Below are 21,592 nucleotides of genomic sequence, written 5' to 3' on the forward strand. Positions count from 1 at the left end.
AGCTAAGCCTTGGGCAGCTTCAGGATTTTAAACAAAAGAGCCAGTGTGAGTGGTGACTGATTTAGAATGGGGAAAGGAGGAGAGCAAGCAAAAAGAACACAAAGGCCAACACATCCCCAGTGTTCCTCTTACCCGATGATGACGGGAAATACCTGTCCATCTGGCAAGATCATCCTTTTTTTTTTTTCCCCATAAATATTGATCAGTCATCCCTCATGTGTTAGGTGCTGGGCTCTGCACTGTAGATCCCATAGTACACAAGACTCACATGGCCCACTTCAGGGTGCTGAAGGAGATCTACTACAAATGGGACAAATTGGAAGACTATGACCTAGAAACTATGACAATGGTACATAACCAGAAAAGGAGTTCAGGGCCCTCTAGGTGAACAGAACTGATAGAATGTGAATGTATATGTATATGCATATGCATATGTATATGTATATAGAGTATTTATGCCAGGCATAGTGGCGCACGCCTTTGATCCCAGCACTTGGGAGGCAGAGACAGGCGGATTTCTGAGTTCGAGGCCAGCCTGGTCTACAGAGTGAGTTTCAGGACAGCCAGAGCTATACAGGGAAACCGTGTCTTGAAAAAAAAAAAAAAAGTACTTATTAGAATGGCTTACAGGCTGGGGTTCAGCTAGTCCAACCATAACTGTCTACCAATAGAAGGCCCAATAATCCTGTAGTTGTTTGTTGTATGAGTTGGAGGCCTTGGCAGCTTTCTAGTATCTGCTAGAATCTTGAAGAAGTAGTCTCTAATGCTAGTGAAGGCATGGGCTTGTCAGAAAGAACGCAAAGACGTTTCCTTCTTCCGCATCCTTTATAAAGGCTGCCAGAAGGAGGTACGGCCCACATTAAAGGTGGATCTTAACTACCTTAAAAGATCCAGGTTAAAAGTGAGTCTCCCACTTCAAATAATCAAATTTAAGAAGGAAAAAAAAATCTGTCATAGGTGTACCCAGACACTTGGGTTCTAGTTAATTCCTGATGGAGTCAAGTTGAAAACCAAGAGTTGTTATCACAGATGGTCACGGAGAGGGGCTCTGAGAAGGGGACATTTGAGCCAGGACTAGAAGCAGAGCTGAAGGGGGCCCGGCAGGGGGAGCCTGTGTTCTGGACGCCCTCTCTGGCCTGGACTTGTTTCTAGACTGAACAGTCCAAACTAGCCCCTCCAGCCTTGGCTCAAGCACTTTTCCCCACTTAGGCTTTCTAAGCAGAATGGTCTATTCCTGAGTCTGAGCACACGCACTGGGCTGTCCTCAACCACAGGACTGTTTCCTGCATCGGAAAGTCTCTCAGGATAGGTCTCTCAGGATAGTGGTGGAACACTGGCCTCTCCAAAGCACAAAGCTACTGTAGACTATGGAGTGGGGCAGGCAACAGCAGGGGATGAAGGAAAGAGAGGATGCAGTCGGGGCCTACATTGTTAAAGAATGCTGTTGCCTCTAGGGGGCACTCTCCTACCTGTCTCCATCCTACTAATGGATTTCCCAGTCCCACTTTCCAATAGGAGGGCTGCACAAAGTCAGGTGGATGAGAGTAAATCATTTTTTAAAAAGATTTGTTTATTTTACATATGTGAGTACAATGTGCTGTCTTCACACACCAGAAGAGGGCATCGGATCCCATCGCAGATGCTCGTGAGCCACCATGTGGTTGCTGGGAATTGAACTCCAGACCTCTGGAAGAGCAGTCAGTGCTCCTAACCACTGAGCCATCTCTCCACCCCAACCCACCCCATCCCTTGAACTTCCGATCCTCCTGCATTCTCCTTTGGAGTGGTGGGATTACAGGGTACATCACTATGCTGAGCTTATGCCGTCTGGAATGGAACACTGGGTCTCTGGAACGCTAGCTAAGTTACGTGCCTAGCCGGGTGACGGTCTGCTTTCAAGCAGGCCTGTCCTTAAGAGGATGGCATGAAAACTCACCAGGTGAGTCAGTCAGGAAGCAGGCAGGAGATAGGCTTGCCACAGTGCCTGACACTTCTCAAAAGTGCCTCTGGCAGAGAGGGAGCCCTAGTTTTGGCTGCTTGTTCCCTTGCCTCAGTGACCCCTGGGATCTCCATCTGAGGTGGCTAATAGTTTAATAAATCGCCTCAGGATGAGGCTGATCTCCTGGTCCCAAGAGACCTGGCTGAGGTACTTTTGTATTTCCACAGCTCTCAGCACAACCATTTTAAAAAGTGGACACTCGGGCTGGAGAGAGGGCTCAGTGGTTAAGAGCACTGACTGCTCTTCCAGAGGTCCTGAGTTCAATTCTTTTTTTTTTTTTTAAGATTTATTTATTTATTTATTTATATGTAAGTACACTGTAGCTATCCTCAGATACCCCAGAAGAGGGCATCAGATTTTGTTACGGATGGTTGTGAACCACCATGTGGTTGCTGGGATTTGAACTTGGGACCTTCAGAAGAGCAGTTGGCGCTCTTAACCACTGAGCCATCTCACCAGCCCCCTGAGTTCAATTCTTAACAACCATATGGTGGCCCAAAACCATCTGTGATGGGGATCCAATGCCATCTTTTGGTGTGTCCGAAGACAGTGACAGTATACTAATATACATAAAATAAATAAATCTTTAAAAAAAAACAAAAAACAAAAAAAAATGTGGCCACTTTAAAGAAAAAAGTGGACACTCTAGCCAGGCATGGCTTTAATCCTAGCACTTGGGAGGCAGAGGCAGAGGCAGATGGATCTCTGAGTTTGGGGTTAACCTGGTCTACAGAGTTAAGTTCTAGGGTAGATAGGGCTATACGGAGAAACCCAGTCTCAAAAAATAAAACCAAAAAGACAAAAACCAAAAAACCCAAACAACAAAAAATGACCAGATGCTGGTGACACACACCTTTAATCTCAACACTCAGGAGGCAGAGCCAGGTGGATCTCTGTGAGTTCTAGACCAGCCTCTGTACAAAGCAAGTTTCAGGGACAGCCAGGGCAGTTACAGAGAAACGTATCTCAAAAATAAAATAACATAAAATAACAACACCAACCAATCAATCAATCAATAAAGAAGACACTCTGAACATTTCATGGACTATGCGAGTATAATCCCATCTCCTGCCTGGGTGGGGTGGTCAGCTATTTAGGACGCTATGCCTTGTAAGACCCTGGTATATCTTACCCATCCCTACTGGCTACTCCAAGCACGTAGACCACTAGAGGGCACCAAAGAATCAAGTTTTCCCTGGAGCCTGCAAATCCTTTTGTCCCGAAGTCTCCAGCCTGAGTGGGGCACACCCTCACCTCAGGAGCTGGGGGCGGAGTCGGTGTTGAGCTAGAAGGGGTTTTGCTGTTATTCAGAAGCCTCCACTGGGTGTGTGCACAGGAGCTCATGTTTAGGGTTCTTTAACCCCCACCCCTTGTTCTTTTTCTGGGGGGAGGGTGGGACTACTGTTTCTACTTTATGGAGAAAGCGCCCTGGTGTATGAACAGCTAGGTACCTGGTCAAGGCTGCGGTTGGTAACCGGGTCTAACATAAGCCCCAGTTACAGGGTTCACAAAGGCTGATTCCTGTGTTTTAAGCACTGGCTCTCCCTTTTTTTTTTTTTTCAACTGTGACTTCAGAGGTTCAGCTTAAGTCCTCTGAACCCTGTTTTGATCATCTGTTGATCAGCCAGTCAACAGAATCAGAAAGACTGGGCCTGGAGACACAGCCTTAGAGTGCACCGCCTTTAACTTCAGCATTTTGGAAGTAGAGTCAGATAAGTCTCTGGAAGTTCAAGGCCAGCCTTGAACTTATCTCAGTTAAACAAATTAAATTCCCGAAAGGCACCGGGTGGGGGTGGGGGGTGTCAAACTGGGGCTAGCAAGAGGGAAACCCCCCAGATTGGTTCTTATTACCTAAAGACGCTACTTCCTACCTTATATACCTACGCTTCCCTCCTCAAACAGGGGCTAGCTGCGCATGTGCTGCTGTACAGACCAGCCCACCTTTCGCTCCTCAGCCCCTTGGCCTCAGCTCCCTCCCTTTGCCTTTCAGCATCCCTGCAGATGTCTGCCACATCCCCAGGTGGCCCTTCACTTTTTTCCTCACTGGTGTTGGGTTCAGGAAGCAGAGAACCAGCTCACCTGGGGAGATTCAGAGTGAGGCAAGCATCCAGTTACTTACAAGCCGGGGCAGGGAGAACAGACAGGGGCAGGCAGCCCAAGGTCAGGACCAAAGCTCTAGGAACCAGTGTCAGGGAGTCATAGCACTGTCTGCTTTGCCCTCTATACTTTTTCCACCCCTGGGGTTTAAAGATCATGCCATCGGCTGGAACTGTGGGGTTGTGCTCGGTATAAAAAGGCTGTTCTGGCCCTGGAGAAGCCCTGCTCTCTCCTCCACCAGAGCTGCCTCCTCCCACCCCTCATCCTCGGCCCTGGCACAACACTCCATGCCTATTTAAGGCAAATCTCCTGATCTTTTAAATAACATTCGGCTCCTTGTGAAGCAGGCAGGCAAGGCCAGAGCTTAGGAAAAGGGGGTGGAGCACTAACCTCTCAGAGGATGGGGTGGGGCAGAGCAGGATTGGGGAGGTGCAGATGTGAATCTCTCTCTTCCATAGGGTGTCTTGGGAAGATCTGAGTCCATCACTTCCAGCATTTCATTTGGTTCTCAGGATTGGCTCAAATCCTGGAGGGAGGCCCTCCCAGAATGCTACAGTGTGGCCCTAGCTGGGGTCCAGGTGGGAAGAGGTAGGATTCTGGATGCAGGACAGATGTATACATAGCTAGCCCTGGGTGAAGGGACACAACTAGAGTGGCCAGCAGGGAAAGTGGGGGAGTCTGCAGGAGGACTGACCACTAACTGATCCCACTGACAGCCCAGTTTATGAAAGACAACTGCTATTTGATTCTGTAACTCAAGGCTCAGAGAGTCCAAGAGGCCTGCCAAGGACAACACAGCTAGTGAACACAGGGATTAATGTTTCTTCCCTGCCCTGACAGGTTTCTTTTGCTTGGGGTACATGACAGTAGTCCGGATCCCAGGCCAGGCACCATTTAAAGCCCACTGACATTCCGTGTTTGTCTTTCTATCTCCTTGTGTCCCCACCCCCCCTCCCCAGATCACCATTCCTCTTGCCTGTATCTCTGCCCTGGGCTTCCTGGATTCCTTCTTTCCCCTTTTGCTCTTGGTATTTTTTTCCCCAGGCAGCACCCCTTCCCCTATCTCTGCATTCCCAACCCCCTAGTTTCCCTGAATGACTGAGATACCCTTTCCAGTGTTCAAAAGGTGACATCAGGGATCTTTTACAGCTCATGTTGCCTTCTAGGGACTAGGCACTTCACCAGTGTGTGAGCCCCAATGGGCTCAATCCCCTGGGTCCACTGAAGGAGATTCAGCAAGTCTCAATGCCTATGTAGAGGAGGGGTGATAGTCCTTCCTTCCTTCCTCTTTCTTTTCCTTTTTTTCTGAGACAGGGTTTTTCTGTGTATCCCTGGCTGTTCTAGGATGCCCTCTGTAGACCAGGCTAGCCTCAAATTCAAATATCCACCTGCCTCTGACTCCTGAGTGCTGGGATTTTTTTTTTCCCATTTGTTCCGAGACAGGGTTTCTCTGTGTAGTCCTGGTTGTCCTGGAACTCACTCTGTAGACCAGGCTGGCCTCGAACTCAGAAATCCGCCTGCCTCTGCCTCCCGAGTGCTGGGATTAAAGGCATGCGCCACCGCCACTGCCCAGTGCTTTGGTGAGGTCTTTCTAGTCTGACTCTACTATGAAACACTTTACATCCTTGGTCAAACCTATTTCTCTCTTTGGGCCTCTGTCACACTGATGGATTATAAAGGTTTATTTATTTAACTTTACTCTTTGTGAATTTCACATCAGGCACACCAATCCTATTCATCTTCTTGTCCTGTCCCCACATATCTACCTTCTGCCCTTGCAAGCCCCTCCTGAAAAGAAAATTAAAAAAATAAAAATAAAAAAAAATTCAAAATCTCATAGTGGAAGCTGTGGTGTGTCACAGTGTGCCCTTTGGTCCAAACATCTTCTAAATGTTGATTGTAATGGTTCGAGGCATCTGGCTTCTGCTACTGGATCCTCACTGGCACTCCTCTTGGACATCCTGTTGTTACCCTGTGTCATGGCGCTCCCTCAGCTTTGGATCTGCAAGACCAGCCCCTTCACGTGTTCCAGCAGCTCATAGAGGGGGTAGATGTTTGGGTGGGTCAACTCACAGCTCTGGATCTGGGCCTGGATGGTGGCTGATTTGGTCAGCCTGCCAGCACTCCTGCACCCACGTCACCAGGGCGAGCTCTTAAGGTGGCACGACCTAGCAGGAAGAGCCCAGCTTCAGCCAAATCGGAGTGACCAGGGCCAATAGGAACACCAGGAAAAATTCTCTTCTTGGCTGTGCCTCTCTCGAAGAAGTGAAGACATGAGACCAAGAAGCCTTTAGCTATGCAAGCAAGTCAAGCAAGTCCCTCTCACAGTCCACTGAGTCCTAGTTATACTCCCTCCAAGCATCACATGTCCTCTATGGGTCTTGCCTCAGCACGTGAGTCTGACTTAGCAAAACTCCTTGTGAGTCTATCTCAGCTGACATCATTCTGCCAATCAGCCTGAGTCTGAGGAAGTGGCAAGAAGCCGCAGCACACCACCAGAAGTTTTTTGTTGTGTTTCTCTCTATGGAGTCTCGACAAATGAAACTCAACAAGGCATTAAGGCAAACCAATGCATGCATGTCCTTAGTGAAGAATCCTTTATCACACGTCCTTTCATCTGCTTGCTTTAGCAAAACATCCGTTCACTTGTGTCTGCTTCAGCTAAACATTCCTTCATGAGTCTGCCTCAGCCTTTCATCTGTATTCACTTCAGTGGAAAGTTCCTTCACATGTTTGCCCCAGCAAAACACCATCTAACACAACTGACTTTCCAAAGAACCCTTAAGTTTCCACTTCAGGGCTGATGAGATGGCTCAGTGGGTTAGAGCACCCGACTGCTCTTCCAAAGGTCCAGAGTTCAAATCCCAGCAACCACATGGTGGCTCACAACCATCCGTAATGAGATCTGACTCCCTCTTCTGGAGTGTCTGAAGACAGCTACAATGTACTTACATATAATAAATAAATAAATCTTTAAAAAAAAAAGAAGTTTCCACTTCAAAGGTGTTTTATTTTTGACAAGATCTCATATAGCATAGGCTGGCCTCAAACTCTGTATGTAGTGAAGGGCAACCTTGAACTTGTGATTTTTCAGCCTCTACTTCCCCAGTGTGCTATTGATTACAGGCTTGCATCCAGACACCCCAGTTTATAAGGCAGTGGAGACTGAACTTAGTGCTTCCTGCATGCTAGGCAAGCACTCGTCCAACTGAGCTACATAGATCCTGTGCAGTCCTTCTGTCTTTAGCCCAACAGTCCAGCCATAGTCTCACAGAGCCCAGGCTGCCTTCAGAGCCCACAGAGATTTCTGATATTTCTAGCTACCACTCTCTTCCTTTTAACAAGCTGCCCCACACATGGCCCTGTGCTTTAGATCCTTCTAGGTTTCTCAAAGCCTTACCCAGAACAGTTCACCTCGGCATCCGGCATCTAGCCTGCTCTTCTGGGCTCAATTTCCTCCCCTGCCAGGGGGCAGTAACAGGTCTTTGCCTGGGATCCAGAGATGAACCAGCAGCATTTAAGATCTGTGTGTGTGTGTGTGTGTGTGTGTGTGTGTGTGTCTGTCTGTCTGTCTCTGTCTCCCTCCCTCCCTTCCTTCTTTCTTCTCTCCCTCTCTTACTCACTCTCTCTTTTGGTTTTTCAAGACAGGGTTTCTCTGTATAGCTCTGGCTGTACTGGAACTCATTCTGAAGACCAGGCTGACCTTGAACTCAGAAATCCTCCTGCCTCTGCCTCCCAAGTGCATTAAAGGCATGCACCACCACTGCCCAGCTTAAGAGCACTTTCTATTCTTTCAGAGGATTTGAGTTCAGCTCCTGGTACACACAACCCCCTGTAAATCCAGCTCCAAAGGAGCTGACACCTTCTTCTGGCCTTCGAGAGCACCTCATTCCTGGACACATGCGCTCATGCAACTCCCTCTCCCAACATACACACACATACACAAATAAAATCAATCTCAAGCCGGGCGTGGTGGCGCACGCCTTTAATCCCAGCACTCGGGAGGCAGAGGCAGGCAGATTTCTGAGTTCCAGGCCAGTCTGGTCTACAAAGTGAGTTCCAGGCCAGCCAAGGCTATACAGAGAAACCCTGTCTCACCACCACCACCTCTCCAAAAAAAAAATCAATCTCAAACTGAACAAAACGATCCAACCTTCACTTGGAAGGCTTTGGAGACTCTTCCCCGAGGAGCTTGGATATGCTGGGTGCCTTGACCTGTGGCCCTAGCTTCTCCACTAGAAAGTAGACCTGCTCACTCCATGCTAAGTCTTCTTCACTCACCCTGGCTTGGCTTAAGCCCCAGTCTTTCCTAGAGAGGCCAGCCTTCTTCTATAGGAGGGAGGGAGAGAGAGAGAGAGAGAGAGAGAGAGAGAGAGAGAGAGAGAGAGAGAGAGATGTCCACCTCTGTGCCTCCACCTGCAACTCCTCCCATCCCGTGAGCATGCAGAACTGAGGGTTCCTGGGGACCCTACTAACAGGACACTTAATTAGGGATGACAGGGTCTGTGGTGTTTGTGTGAGACCATCTTCGATCCCCAGAATCATCTTCACTGCCAACTGTAAATCGCTCACGTCAGGCCTCAGAGAAGACTCCCAACTGTAAGTTTTGATTCTGTCTTGCCTCGTTTCAATGACTGACCAAATGGACTCTCAGCACAGCCCCACCCTCAGGGCCCAGGGAGGAGAAGCTGGCAGGAAACAGAAGCTATTCCAACTATTAAGAAAGAAGCCAGGAGCTGGAGAGATGGCTCAGCAGTTAAGAGCACTGACTGCCTTTAATATCCCAACACTCGGGAGGCAGAGGCAGGCGGATTTCTGAGTTCGAGGCCAGCCTGGTCTACAAAGTGAGTTCCAGGACAGCCAGGGCTATACAGAGAAATCCTGTCTCGAAAAACAAAACAAAGAGAGAGAGAGAGAGAGAGAGAGAGAGAAGCCAGCACCTCAATGTTCAGCAGAGTCTGAACACTGCTTACAAATGACAAGATGTTGGAGAGTTAGAGCTTCAGTTTCCTCATCAGTAATAAGAGACAGTTTTATCCAAGGACAAGAGAGTCAAATGATGCATACAAACTGGTGCACACAAAATGGTGAGACTAGGTACAGTGCTGCGTGCCTGTGGTGCCAGCTACTGCAGAAGCTTAAGTGGAAGGAGAGCTGAGCCCAGCCTGGGTAACACAGTGAAACTACACATCAAAAAGCAAAACAGGGCCAGGATGTGGTGGCGCACACCTTTAATCCCAGCACTTGGGAGACAGAGGCAGGTGGATTTCTGAGTTAGAGGCCAGCCTGGTCTACAGAGTGAGTTCCAGGACAGCCAGGGCTATACAGAGAAACCCTGTCTTGAAAAACAAAACAAAACAAACAAACAAAGCAAACAAACAAAGCAAACCAGAGGGAGTTGGGGAGTTGGTTCAGCAAGGGAAAGCACATCCTTAGAACACACTGATGTGATATAATCCCAGGATGCCTATGTGAGATGGGAGGCAGAAACAGAACTGTCTCAAAGTTCATGGGCCTAGTAGCCTGAAGCACACAGCACAGCAGCAGAATCAAGAGAGGCCCTCAGAGCCTTGGCCATGGAAAGTGACACTATCCTGACCTCCACCATGTAAATAAACATGGGAATATAAGTCGCCTACGCTTATGGCACACATGTGCCCTCCCACCATGTAAATAAACAAAAAATTTCATCATAAATAAGCAGAAATTAGTAGCCAAAGCTCTTGGGGTGTTTTGCAATGTTACAGATTGATCTCAGGGTATTAGCCCATGTTAGGCAAACACTTTACTACTGCTCTGGACAACTGTTGGGCTGTCAGACTTGGACGTGGTCAGACGATAACATTAAAAACACAAAATCTCCAGCTGGAGAGATGCCTCAGCGGTTAAGAGCACCAACTGCTCTTCCTAAGGTTCAAATCCCAGCAACCACATGGTGGCTCACAACCATCCGTAATGAGATCTGATGCCCCCTTCTGGGGTGTCTGAAGACAGCTACAGTGTACTTACATATAATAAATACATACATGTTTAAAAATTAAAAAAACAAAAACAAAAACACAAAGGCTCAAACATAGTGCTAAAACAGTCTAACTTGATGTATTATCTTACAGAGATCTCTTTCTTCCTCTGTCAAAAGTTAAGCGTTTGAGATGGATGTTCCTGGGTCCTCTCAATTCACTGAGAATTGTAAAAAAAAAAAAAAAAGAAAGAAAAAAAAAAGAAAAAGAAAAAGGAAAAGAAAAGGAAAGTCTAAAGTAATATATTTCACTTTATCAAAGAACTTCTATCTTGTTCTATTTACATTCTAATTGTTGTTTTGGTTTTTTGGTCCTGAAGGATGAACTCAGGGCCTGATATAGTCTAACAGCTGTCAATGGTCACAAATGGATTTGGACCTGTGAACATGAAAAGATGCTGTATCTTTCTTTGTTTCATTTGTTTTGTGATGGTCTCACTTCGATACAGAGCCTGGCTGGCTTGAGCTCACTAGGTAGAATAAGCTGGCATCAATTTTTCAGTGATTCTCCTAATCTGCCTCTCCAGAGCTGGGAGCAGAGGTCTGTACCACCATGTCTGGCTGAGACTCTCTCAGGAGTGTCAGGCAGCATTAAGAAGGGCCGGGAGGATGAGCCTCTTGAAGGCAGTGACATCATGGAAGCTTAGCTCTGGCTTCTGCCCAGCCTCTGGTTCTGTGGGACGATGTGAGGCCCAAGGCTTGGGTCTGGAACTTGTCAGCCTCACCTGTCAGGCTTCCTCAGACCAGTATGCAGGGGTCTGCTGTTATCACTAGAGACAGCATGGCTAAAGGAGAGTCAGATGTGGTGAGAGGGTAGAGGTGTGCTTCTATGGGCCAAGCATCCCCAGTTTGACTGTCCCCTTTGTGACAAGCACTGGGAAGAATTCAGGCTCATTCTTTCAGGAACTTACTCATTCATCTTAGTGTTAATAAATTAAATATTCAGCAGCTGGGCATGATGCTGCACACGTGTAATCCCACTATTCAGGAGGTGGAAGCAGGAGGATTAGGAGTCCAAGGGTTACACAGTAAGTTCCAAGCCTGGGCAGTTTGCAAGTTTGAGGCTACCTTGGGCTCAAAACAAAACAAAACAGAAAAACCCAGTAGTAATAACAGTTAAAAGAAAGCAGAACTGTGTTAGAAATAGACAGACAAATTCAGTACTATAGAATTGCTCAAGAAGGCTTCTTTTGAGCTGAGAAAGTAATAGATGGCTACAAAGAACATTCTAAACAGAGGAAAGGGTTATTTATTTATTTATTTATTTATTATTGTATTTGCGTACACTGTTGCTCTCTTTAGACACACCAGAATCAGGCATCAGAACTCATTACAGATGATTGTGAGCCAACACGTGGTTGCTAGGAATTGAACTCAGGACCTCTGGAAAAGCAACTAGTACTCTTATCAGCTGAGCTGTCTCTCCAGCCCAGAAAAGGGTTTATTTAAAATGGTGATAGGGAAGCTTTGGATGTCTGCAGAACCTTAAGACCAGTATAAAGTGGTCATGTGGCAAACTCCCTCCTAATAAATGTCAGTTGAGCAAGTAACAAACGATCACAGCCAGACATGGTGGCACACATCTATAATCAGTCATAGCACTCAGAGGACAAGTCAGGAAAGTCTCGAGTTCAAGGCTAGCCTGAACTATACAGCAAGACCATTTCTGAAAACAACCAAAACAGCAAACAAAAATGCCCATAAAACCCACAAACACCTAAGTATTTCTGCTTCCAATCTAGATACCTTATATTCCTACATAAGACACATAAAGTACCATTTCCACCTAGAGTATGTAAGAAACAAGGATTCTCTAGACACTGAAAGCCAGACAAGGAAAAGCAATGACTGCTCAGTAGAACACAGGAAGGTAAATTCTATGAATGTCCCACTACGTTGCCTAAACAGTTTCTAGAGTTCAGCATGGGGAGGAGGCACACTGGGGCAGTCTAGCAAACCCTCTTCATTGACAGAGAACTAAAATGTACATAGTTGTATGTATCTGTATTTTTTAAAAATTGGAGTGTAGGGGCAGAGTACCGTGTAACACACGAGGCCTCATATTCAACCTCAGCATTGCAAACACAGAAAAATGACACAAAACACTTAAATGGAAACTATAGACAAAAAGCACAGCATCTAAATGAAGATCCTACTGGCTGGTCTTACACAATGATGGAAACCAGCCAGCTGACCACATGGAGACTGTGGCATGCACCCATTACCCCAGCTCTTGGCAGGTAGAGGCAGGAGGATCAGGAGTTCAAGGTCATCCTTAACTTCTTAGTGAGTTCAAGACCAGCCTGGACTATATGAGATTCTATTTCTAAAAGGTGTGTGTGTGTGTCTGTGTGTATGTGTGTGTATGTCTGTGTGTACATAGTGGCACATGTCTGTAATCTCATCTCTTAGGAGGTTGAGGCCAGAGGATTGCTATAAATTCAAGGCTAGCCTGGTCTATATATGGAACTCCAGTTAGCCAGGGTTAAAAAATAAAAAAGAGAAAGAAAATGATAGTATAGTAAGATATCCCTAAATAACATAGATACTGACATTAAAAACAATTTCTTCCTTCCCCTTCATATTTTATGTGTTGAGGGTTTTGTTTTGTTTTGTTTTGTTTTGCTTGCATGTGCCTGTGTACACCATGCATGTAGTGCCTGCTGAGGCTAGGAGAGGGCACTAGACCCCCTGGGACTGGAGTTACAGATGCTTATGAGCCACTGTGTAGGTGTTAGAAATTAAACCCTGGGTCCTCTGCAAGAAAAACAAGCGTCCTTAACGGCAGGGCGGGCCATCTCTGCAGTCCCTACTCTCCAGGCTCTAACACTTGTTTTCTAGCTGAGTGTCATGGTACCTTTGATCTCAGCACTTGGGAGGCAGACTGATTTCTTTGAGTACAGAGCCAGCTTGGTCTACATAAGAGTTCCAGGATAGTCAGGGCTCCACAGAAAGGCCCTGCTTTTTGTCTCAAAGACAACAAGCAAGCAAAAGCCCCATTCTCCAGATGGACCCCCATGTCTGTGTGGGGAGAGTTCTGGAGAAGGTGTGATAAAATACCACCCAACTCTCTCTCTTTTTAAATTAGAATTTATTTTATGTATGTGAATACACTGTCGCTGTCTTCAGACACTCCAGTAGAGGACATTAGATCCCATTCCAGATGGTTGTGAGCCACTGTGTGGTTGCTGGGAATTGAACTCAGGACCTCTGGAAGAGCAGTCAGTGTTCTTACCAGCTGAGCCATCTCTCCAGCCCAGCTACCCAACTCTTAATGGGGTCTAAGATTCAGCCTCTCACGACTAAGGAATTAATACACTGAACACTCTTGTATCACATACATGTTGACCCCGAGGCCTGGTGGTAGGCTTTACTGGGACACAGCCATACTCACTTGTTTTTGGATTATACATGGCTGCTTTCCTACGCGAGTTACAAGGGCTTACTGTAGTAGCTGTAACAGACATGTAGTTTTGTGGCTCACAGAGTCCTGTGAAATGAGCTCTTCATGGTGATAATTATACCTATGTGTTCTAGCTGGTTTTTGTCAAGGTGACACAAACCTAGACCTATTTGGGAATGGGAAATCTTAGAGAAGTGCCTCCTTTTTTGTTTGTTTGTTTTTTTTCTGTTTTTTCGAGACAGGGTTTCTCTGTGTAGCCCTGGCTGTCCTGGAGCTCACTTTGTAGACCAGGCTGGCCTCTAACTCAGAAATCCACCTGCCTCTGCCTCCCAAGTGCTGGGATTAAAAGCGTGTGCCACCACTGCCCGGCAAGACAGTGCCTTCTTAAGGCTGGCCTATCGTCAAATCTGTGGGGCATTTTCTTGATTGGTGGTTGCTGTGAGAGGGTCCAGCCCCCTGTGGGTAATGTCACCCCAGGCAGGTGGTGCTGGGCTAAACACGAAGGCTGAACAAGCTAGTAAGCAGTGTTCCACCATGGCCTCTGATGCAGTTCCTGCCTCCAGGTTCCTGTCCTAACTTTCTCATGATGAACCAACCTCTCCTGGGAGTGTAAGGTGAGATAAACCCTTCCTCCCCAAGCTGTTTATGACTATCCTGTTTCGTCACAATAAGAAAAATCCAAAACAAAACGAGATGAATTCAAGCCCAGCATGGTGGTGCACCTCTTTAGTCCCAGCACTTGGGAAGTAGAGGCAGATGGATCTCTGAGTTCAAGGTCAGCCTGGTAAAAAAGAGTAAGTTTCAAGATAGCAAGGGCTACACAGAGAAACTCTGTCTTGAAAATAATCAAACCAAAATAAACAAGCAAACACCCCCCCCTCAAAAGAATAAAATGAGAGGCCCCCAACTTTCTGACTGTGGGTATTCTGGAAGTAGAGGCAGGCAGATCTTGTTAAGTTTGAGGCCAGCCTAGTGTTCTACACAGTAAGTTTCAGAACAACCAATCCTACATAGAGAGACCTTGTCTCTAAACAAACAAACAAACAAACAAACAAACGAAACATGTCTTTGGTGTGCCACAGCATGCACAGGGAGGTCTGGGGACAATTGTGGAAGCTGATCAGCCAGGGCTACATAGAGAGACCATGTCTCAAAATAAATAAAAAATCTGTTCAATGTGTGTGCCACAGCATGTATGTGGAGGTGTGAGGACACTTCGTGCGAGCCAGCCCTCTGCTTCCACCGTGAGGGTACAGAAATTCAACTGTGCCCCCAGGCTTGCTACAAGTACTATTATCTACTGAGTCATCTTGTAGGCCCAAGAGCTGTTTTGAAAAGACTTGCTAGAACCAGCTGTTGCTAGGTCTGGTTGTAGGTCACTCTGTGCATGTATACACATGTACATAAATATCACATGTATTTTTTGTAGTTACTATTTTTTTTTGAAGATAGGGTCTTACTATATAGCATAAACCAGGCTCAAACTTGCAATATTCCTGCCTCAGCTTCTTCAGTGCTGAGATAAGAGGTATGTACCATCACACCCTGTCATATGTCGCTATAAACTTCAGTCCCAACCCTGGTCCTGGGAGCAAACAGGAAGATTGGGGGAAAGTCTTTTAAATGCCTTTTTGTTTGTTTGAGTCAGGGTTTCTCTGTGTACCCTTGGCTATTGAGATTGGCCTCAAATTCCTTTTGGTGTTCTCTCTCTCTCCCCCCCCCCCTCCTTTTATATTACTGAGAATTGACCTCAGTCTTTTCCCCCTCCCACCCACCCTTACTCCTCCCCCAACTTGCCCCTCAGAGCAAGGGCTCTGTCAGTGAGCTAAACACCCTCCAAACCCCTCCAGTTCTGCTTCAGGGACTGTGTAACTGTAAAGTTAGCAGCTGTTGTATGCATTTCAAAGAACTCTGAAGTTCATAGGCCAAAAGCAAGGCAACCATACTGCAGTCCCATCCCTCAGAACTGGATGGTTTCTCCTCCTCTGCTTCCATTTCTAGGCACTTTCTACTGCTGACTTGCAACATACACACTTCCCTAAGCCTCTCCTGTCTGCACAGCCCTGTCCAGCACAGCAGTCCTATTCCTGATTCCTGGTGTTCTTCCCTTCTGCTCCACCCAGTCCCCATTCCTTCCCTCTTCTTTTAGAGACCTCGCCACTGGGCTGTGGTGGCTCACACCTTTAATCCCAGCACTTGGGAGGCAGAGGCAGGCAGATTTCTGAGTTCGAGGCTAGCCTGGTCTACAGATGAATTCCAGGACAAACAAGGCTATACAGAGAAACCCTGTCTGGAAAACCAACCAACCAACCAACCAAAAAAGATACAATGTATGCAATTACTACCATTTACATCAAAACTATACACACAAATGTCTGTGTTTCCAGAGCCCCAGAAACTTGTAAGTGTTGCAGAAGACAAGACTAGGGACTGGAAGATTTAATTCAATGGATTCTGTTTTAGGGATCAATTTTACTTTTGCTAGACTGAATAACATTCACTTAACAGAAAATTAATCTTTTTTCTTCTTAAAATTTCATTTTATTATTATTGTATGTGTGATTATAGGTATGCGCATGCCAATCAGCGCCTGTAGAGAAAACTCATATGAGTGTGTTCTCTTCTTCCACCTTGTGGGTCCCAGGGAGTGGACGTGGGTCATCATCAGGCTAAACAGCGAGTGCCTTTCCCCATTGGTCATCTCGATGGTCCTGTGTTAATTATGTTCAACTGTAGAGTCTCAGGATGAGCACTGGTGTTTATCTTTGGTCTTGCTGAAGCACACTGTCATTGCACCAGAATAAACCCTATGCCAAGCACTCCTAGCTCCCATCTCCTTAGCGCTCACCAAACCCTAACATGCATCTTGCCTTTCTGGGTATTCTTTACAAACGGACTCATGCAATGTGACCTTTTGACTCTGGCTTTTTTCACTTCCCATGTTTTTTTTTTCAGAGTGTTCACATTGATCCTTTTGTTGACAAGTTTGTTAAGTGGCAAAATTTGGGTTGTTTCACTAATATGAATACTCACATATGGGGTTTTGCTTGAAGAGAACATGTTTAGCAATTATTTGGAACATATACTAGCATTGGAATTATTGGATCATAGGTAGTTTATTTTGCTTTGTTGGCACTGGGAATCAAATCCAGGGCCTTGCACATGTAAGGCAAATGCTCTTAGCACTGAACTACTACGTCATCAGAATATGGTTACATGTGAGCATGTATTTAACTCTTTGTGATGGTCTTATACATACATCCTGGTTAGCCTCAAACCTGTAATCCTCCTGTCTTAGTTTTTGGAGTACTGGGATTAGAGGGGTGGGCCACTGTAGTCAGCTCAAATTGTTTTCAACGTTTTTCGGTGCAGTTTTCACTTGCTGGAACTGGTTTGGTTTTTTGTTTTTGAGACCAGTTTCATGCAGCCCAAGCAGGCCATCCCTAACCTACTTGTAGGTGTTATTCAAATGGAAACACTGTCTTCTCAAAATAGAAAAAAAGAAAGCATATATTCACAGAAGGAGATTGTAAACAAGGAGGTTATTGTCTGTCCTAAGACAAGAAATTAGCAAGTCTTTCTCGAGATGACTCCTGGGGGAAGATCACAAGTTGCACTCCAGACTCCTCAGTTCAGATTTAATTCCCTTTGTGCACTCTGGTTTCAGGACTGTGCACATAACATCCTGGGTTTAAGCCCTGGTCCCCACAGTGGTCCCACATCCTTGTACAGGTGGTAGGTGGGACCTCTCTGTACTTCAAATGCAAAACAAAAAAGTCATCTCACAGAGCAGTGATGAGTAGTAGGTGGGCTCAGAGATGAGAGCCCAGCATTCAGCTGGATGCCGGCGTTGGTGGCTTTCTACTAGCAGGGCACAGGAGAGATCTTTTCTCTGGAAAGCATCATTGTCTACAGGCTATCACAGCTGCTCTGATGCTGTACTCTCAAGGATCTGGCAGAATCCTCCTCCCAAAATATTTCTCCCCTTTATTGTTAGTTCAGAAGAGTAAACAGTTATGCTTTAGGGTGACAGGGATCATGGTTAGATGTTAGGAAAATGGCTTGCTGTCTGAGGGCCATCATATATGGAAACCTGAGTGAAGTCACAGAGAGACAGATATGGGATTCATTGGAGAACAGCTGCCCTTGACCACACAGGAACCATGTGAGACAGGTACCAGGCCCATTTCACAAATAAAGAAACGGAGGCTGAGCTGCTACTCTTTTGCCTAAAGTCCCAGAAGCAAATCCTAAGTATTCCAAGTACAGGTCCATCTCTGTCTTGAAGCTTAACATTAAGTATTCATGGCTGTCTTTAATCCCAGCACTTGGGAGGCAGAGGCAGGAGGATTTCTGAGTTCGAGGCCAGCCTGGTCTACAAAGTGAGTTCCAGGACAACCAGGGCTACACAGAGAAACTCTGTTTCTAAAACAAAACAAAACAAAACAAAACAAAACAAAAAAAGTATTTCATGGACAAGTGGCAATAGGCAGTGACGAGCAGATAGATCTTTTGAGTTTGAGGCCAGCCTGCTCTACAGAACAAGTTTTAGGACAGCCAGGGCCACACAAAGAAACTATGTCTTAAAAAAACAAATCAGGGGCTGGTGAGATGGCTCAGTGGGTGAGAGCACCTGACTGCTCTTCCAAAGGTCCGGAGTTCAAATCCCAGCAACCACATGGTGGCTCACAACCATCCGTAATGAGATCTGACGCCCTCTTCTGGGGTGTCCGAAGACAGCTACAGTGTACATACATATAATAAATAATAAATAAATCTTTAAAAAAAAAAACTTTAAAAAAATAAAGAACCAGGTATGTGTTAGCCTTCTTATAACAAAACAAAACAAAACAAAAACTGTCAGTAGACAGCTGGGCATGGTGGCTCACTCCTTTAATCCTAGAACACTGGGGAGGCAGGAGGTTCTCTGCAAGTTCTGGTCTACAAATGGGATTCCAGGACAGCCAGAGCTGTTACAGAGAAACTCCATCTCAAACACACACACACACACACACACACACACACACACACACACACACACTCCCTGCCCCACCCCAAACCAAAGCAAAGAGAAGTCAGTGGAGAAGTACTCAAATGCTCACATCTAAGTGTCATCTGGAAAGTCTGCTGGAATCACCGCTGAAGGTACAGCAGTGAGAGACTTGGTGTGGAAACTGAACTCCCCAATTTCCAGCTGACACTTGGTGGAAATTCAAGTATTTGGTGCAGTCAAATGGATCTCAGTAGGTCCTAGGGTGCTGGTTGCTGGGGCACTAGGTATTTAAATGTATTCTTGGACGTGTCCCAGGAATTGGCCTTTTTTTTCAGAAACTAATTCTGGGGGCTGGAGATATGGCTCAGCGGTTAAGAGAGCTTGCTGCTCTTCCAGTGGACCCCAGTTCAGTTCGCAGCACCTGCATCGGGTGGTTCATAAACACCTGTAACTCCAGCTCTAGGGGAGACATATACACATAAGTAAAAACTCTTTTTTTCTGATCTGAAGGTAAAAATGGGGTCAGCTGACCCTAGATTTTATCTATGGTCCCTCTGACACAGATTCTTTGATCTGCACTTCTCTGTAACCACTGAGGAGATATCTAGGTTAGGGTACAGCTCTCTCCCCAGCTGCTGCCTTTAAGTTCTTAGAGAGAATGAGTGTACCCTCCCTCCCCTTCATGGGCAGCAAAGATGAAAGGCATAGGAGCTACACTCACACCTTCAGAGGTAAGGTAGGTATGCCCCCCGTCCTTGCACTACTGCCTTTTACACAGTGCCTCAGGACCCAAAAGACTTGCCACTTGGCACACTGGACACTGGTCTAGCCCTTTGGCCTTTCTTGGAAACTTGGCCTAGTAGGCCAGCCTACCATACCTGGTGAACAATTCTATAATTTGTCTGGCCGAGAGGGTGCCCTCTCCCAGGTTCTGGGAGTCAGGCAGGGAAGCAGGCCAGAGAGGTATTCTCAGTGACCTTTGGTTCCCTGGGAAGGACTCAACAGCCAGTAAAAGTTTACCAAGTGCTGCTTAATGGATGCCAGAACTTAAAACCCATTTCAAACAAAAACAAAACCAGAGGGTTTTTGAACAAAAATTTTCATAGGAAAAGATCTTTGATTAATTTTAATTTTTTTCCTAGAAAAAAAGTTTCTTTCTTTTCCTTTTGTTGTTTTTCCAGACAGGTTTTCTGTGTAATAGCCCTGGTTATCTTTGAACCCCATTTTGTAGACCAGGCTAGCTTCAAACTCACAGAAATCCACCTGCCTTTGCCTCCTGAGGGCTGGGATTTAAGGTGTGCACCACTGCATCCAGCTGGAAATTTCTTTCTTAGCCCAAACTCAAGATCCTTCTGTCTCATTTCTTGAGGAAAAATAAATCTATCACTTTCATCCCTTTTTCTAGTTACCCTTTTAGTCCATTGTGTGTTGCTGTAACGAAATACCCTAGCCTGGACAATTTACAAAGAATGGAGGTTTACTTTGCTCACGGTTCTAGAGGCCAGCAAGCCCAGGACCTTGGCATCAATATCTGCTCAGCATGTGGGGAATGCCCAGGGCTGCATCACCTATGAGTGTGAGCAACATGAATCTGCAGAGTAAGTTTCCAGTGTATGAATTTGGGAGTGGGGCACTTTAAAATCATAGTACTTATTATCCACTCTTCATATTAGACCGAAAGGAAACAGCGACAAGGAGACTGTTAGTTCCGGGCCAGCCTGGGCTACTATACAGGAAGATCCTGACAAAAAACTCTAGATGTTCCATCCCTAAAACCCATGTAAAAAGCCAAGTGTGGTGTCTTACAGTCTCATGTCTGAGAGGTAAGACTGGAGGCTGACAGGAGATCCCTGGCCAGACAGTCTAGGCCAACAACAACAAAAACATCCAAGATAAACAGCTCATGAGGGATGAACCAGAATTGACTTTGAAAAAAACATGTTTTGTTGTTGTTTTTGTTTCTGTTGAGGAAACAGAAACATAAAATGGTACTCCGTAGCTGTGTGTAAACCAAAGCTACTGATGTCAACCACTGAAACTCCGTTTCCCTATCTGCAAAACCACTGCGGTTATACAGGAACTTACAGGGGAGAAGGACTAGGTGACGGCCGCTGAGAGGTATAAGTAAGGTCATCAGGGTTGAGGCCAGAAACCTTTGGCTTGTTCAGACACCCCTACTGGGGCTTCTCTGGATTCTTTTTCTTTTTTCCAGAGACAGGCAGGGTGTCACTGTATACACACACACACACACACACACACACACACACACACACACACACATACACACACGTATACATAGCTCTAACTGACCTGAAACTTGCTATGTAGATCAAACTGGCTTTGAACTTACAGAGATCCCACAGCCTCTGCCTCCCCAGTGCTAGGATTACGATGTGTGTCACCACAACTGACTTATATTATTTCTTCAACCCACTTAAGTTCCTGGAATTCTAGCCTCTTTCCTTTTGGAGTAGGGGAAAACTGTCACTGATACATTAATATACTAGAAAACAAAACAAAACACTTCTAGGAATTATTCCACGGGAACACTAACTTTACTTCCCATTCCTCTATTAAAAAAAACAAAACAAAATGTTTTTTTGAGATGTGATCTCATGTAACCCAGGCTGGCTTAAATTCACTATATAGCTGAGGTTGATCTTGAACTGTTAAAATAGTAGGCCTATGCTACTACACCCAGTTTATGCAGTGCTGGAAACCTCATTGAGGACTTTGAGAACATGACTTAGTTATTATTCTACTGCTGTGAGACACCATGGCCAAGGCAACATTTAAAAGAAAGTACTTAACTGGGGCCTTGCTTTATACTTTTGGGGAGCATGTGGGCAGGCAGGCAGGCAGGCAGGCAGGCAGGCAGGCAGGCAGGCATGATGTTGGAGCAGTAGCTGAGAGGTCACCCTGATCTGCAGGCAGCACAGCTCAGTGAAACATCTACTCCAACAAGGCCATACCTCCTAATCCTTCCTAAATAATCTGCCAACTGGGAACCAAACATTCAAATATATTACCCTATGGGATCCACCAACATACAAACCACCACAACAGGCCAGGCAAGCACTC

Source organism: Mus musculus, chromosome 9 (genome assembly GCF_000001635.26).
Source record: "Mus musculus strain C57BL/6J chromosome 9, GRCm38.p6 C57BL/6J".
NCBI lineage: Eukaryota > Metazoa > Chordata > Mammalia > Rodentia > Muridae > Mus > Mus musculus.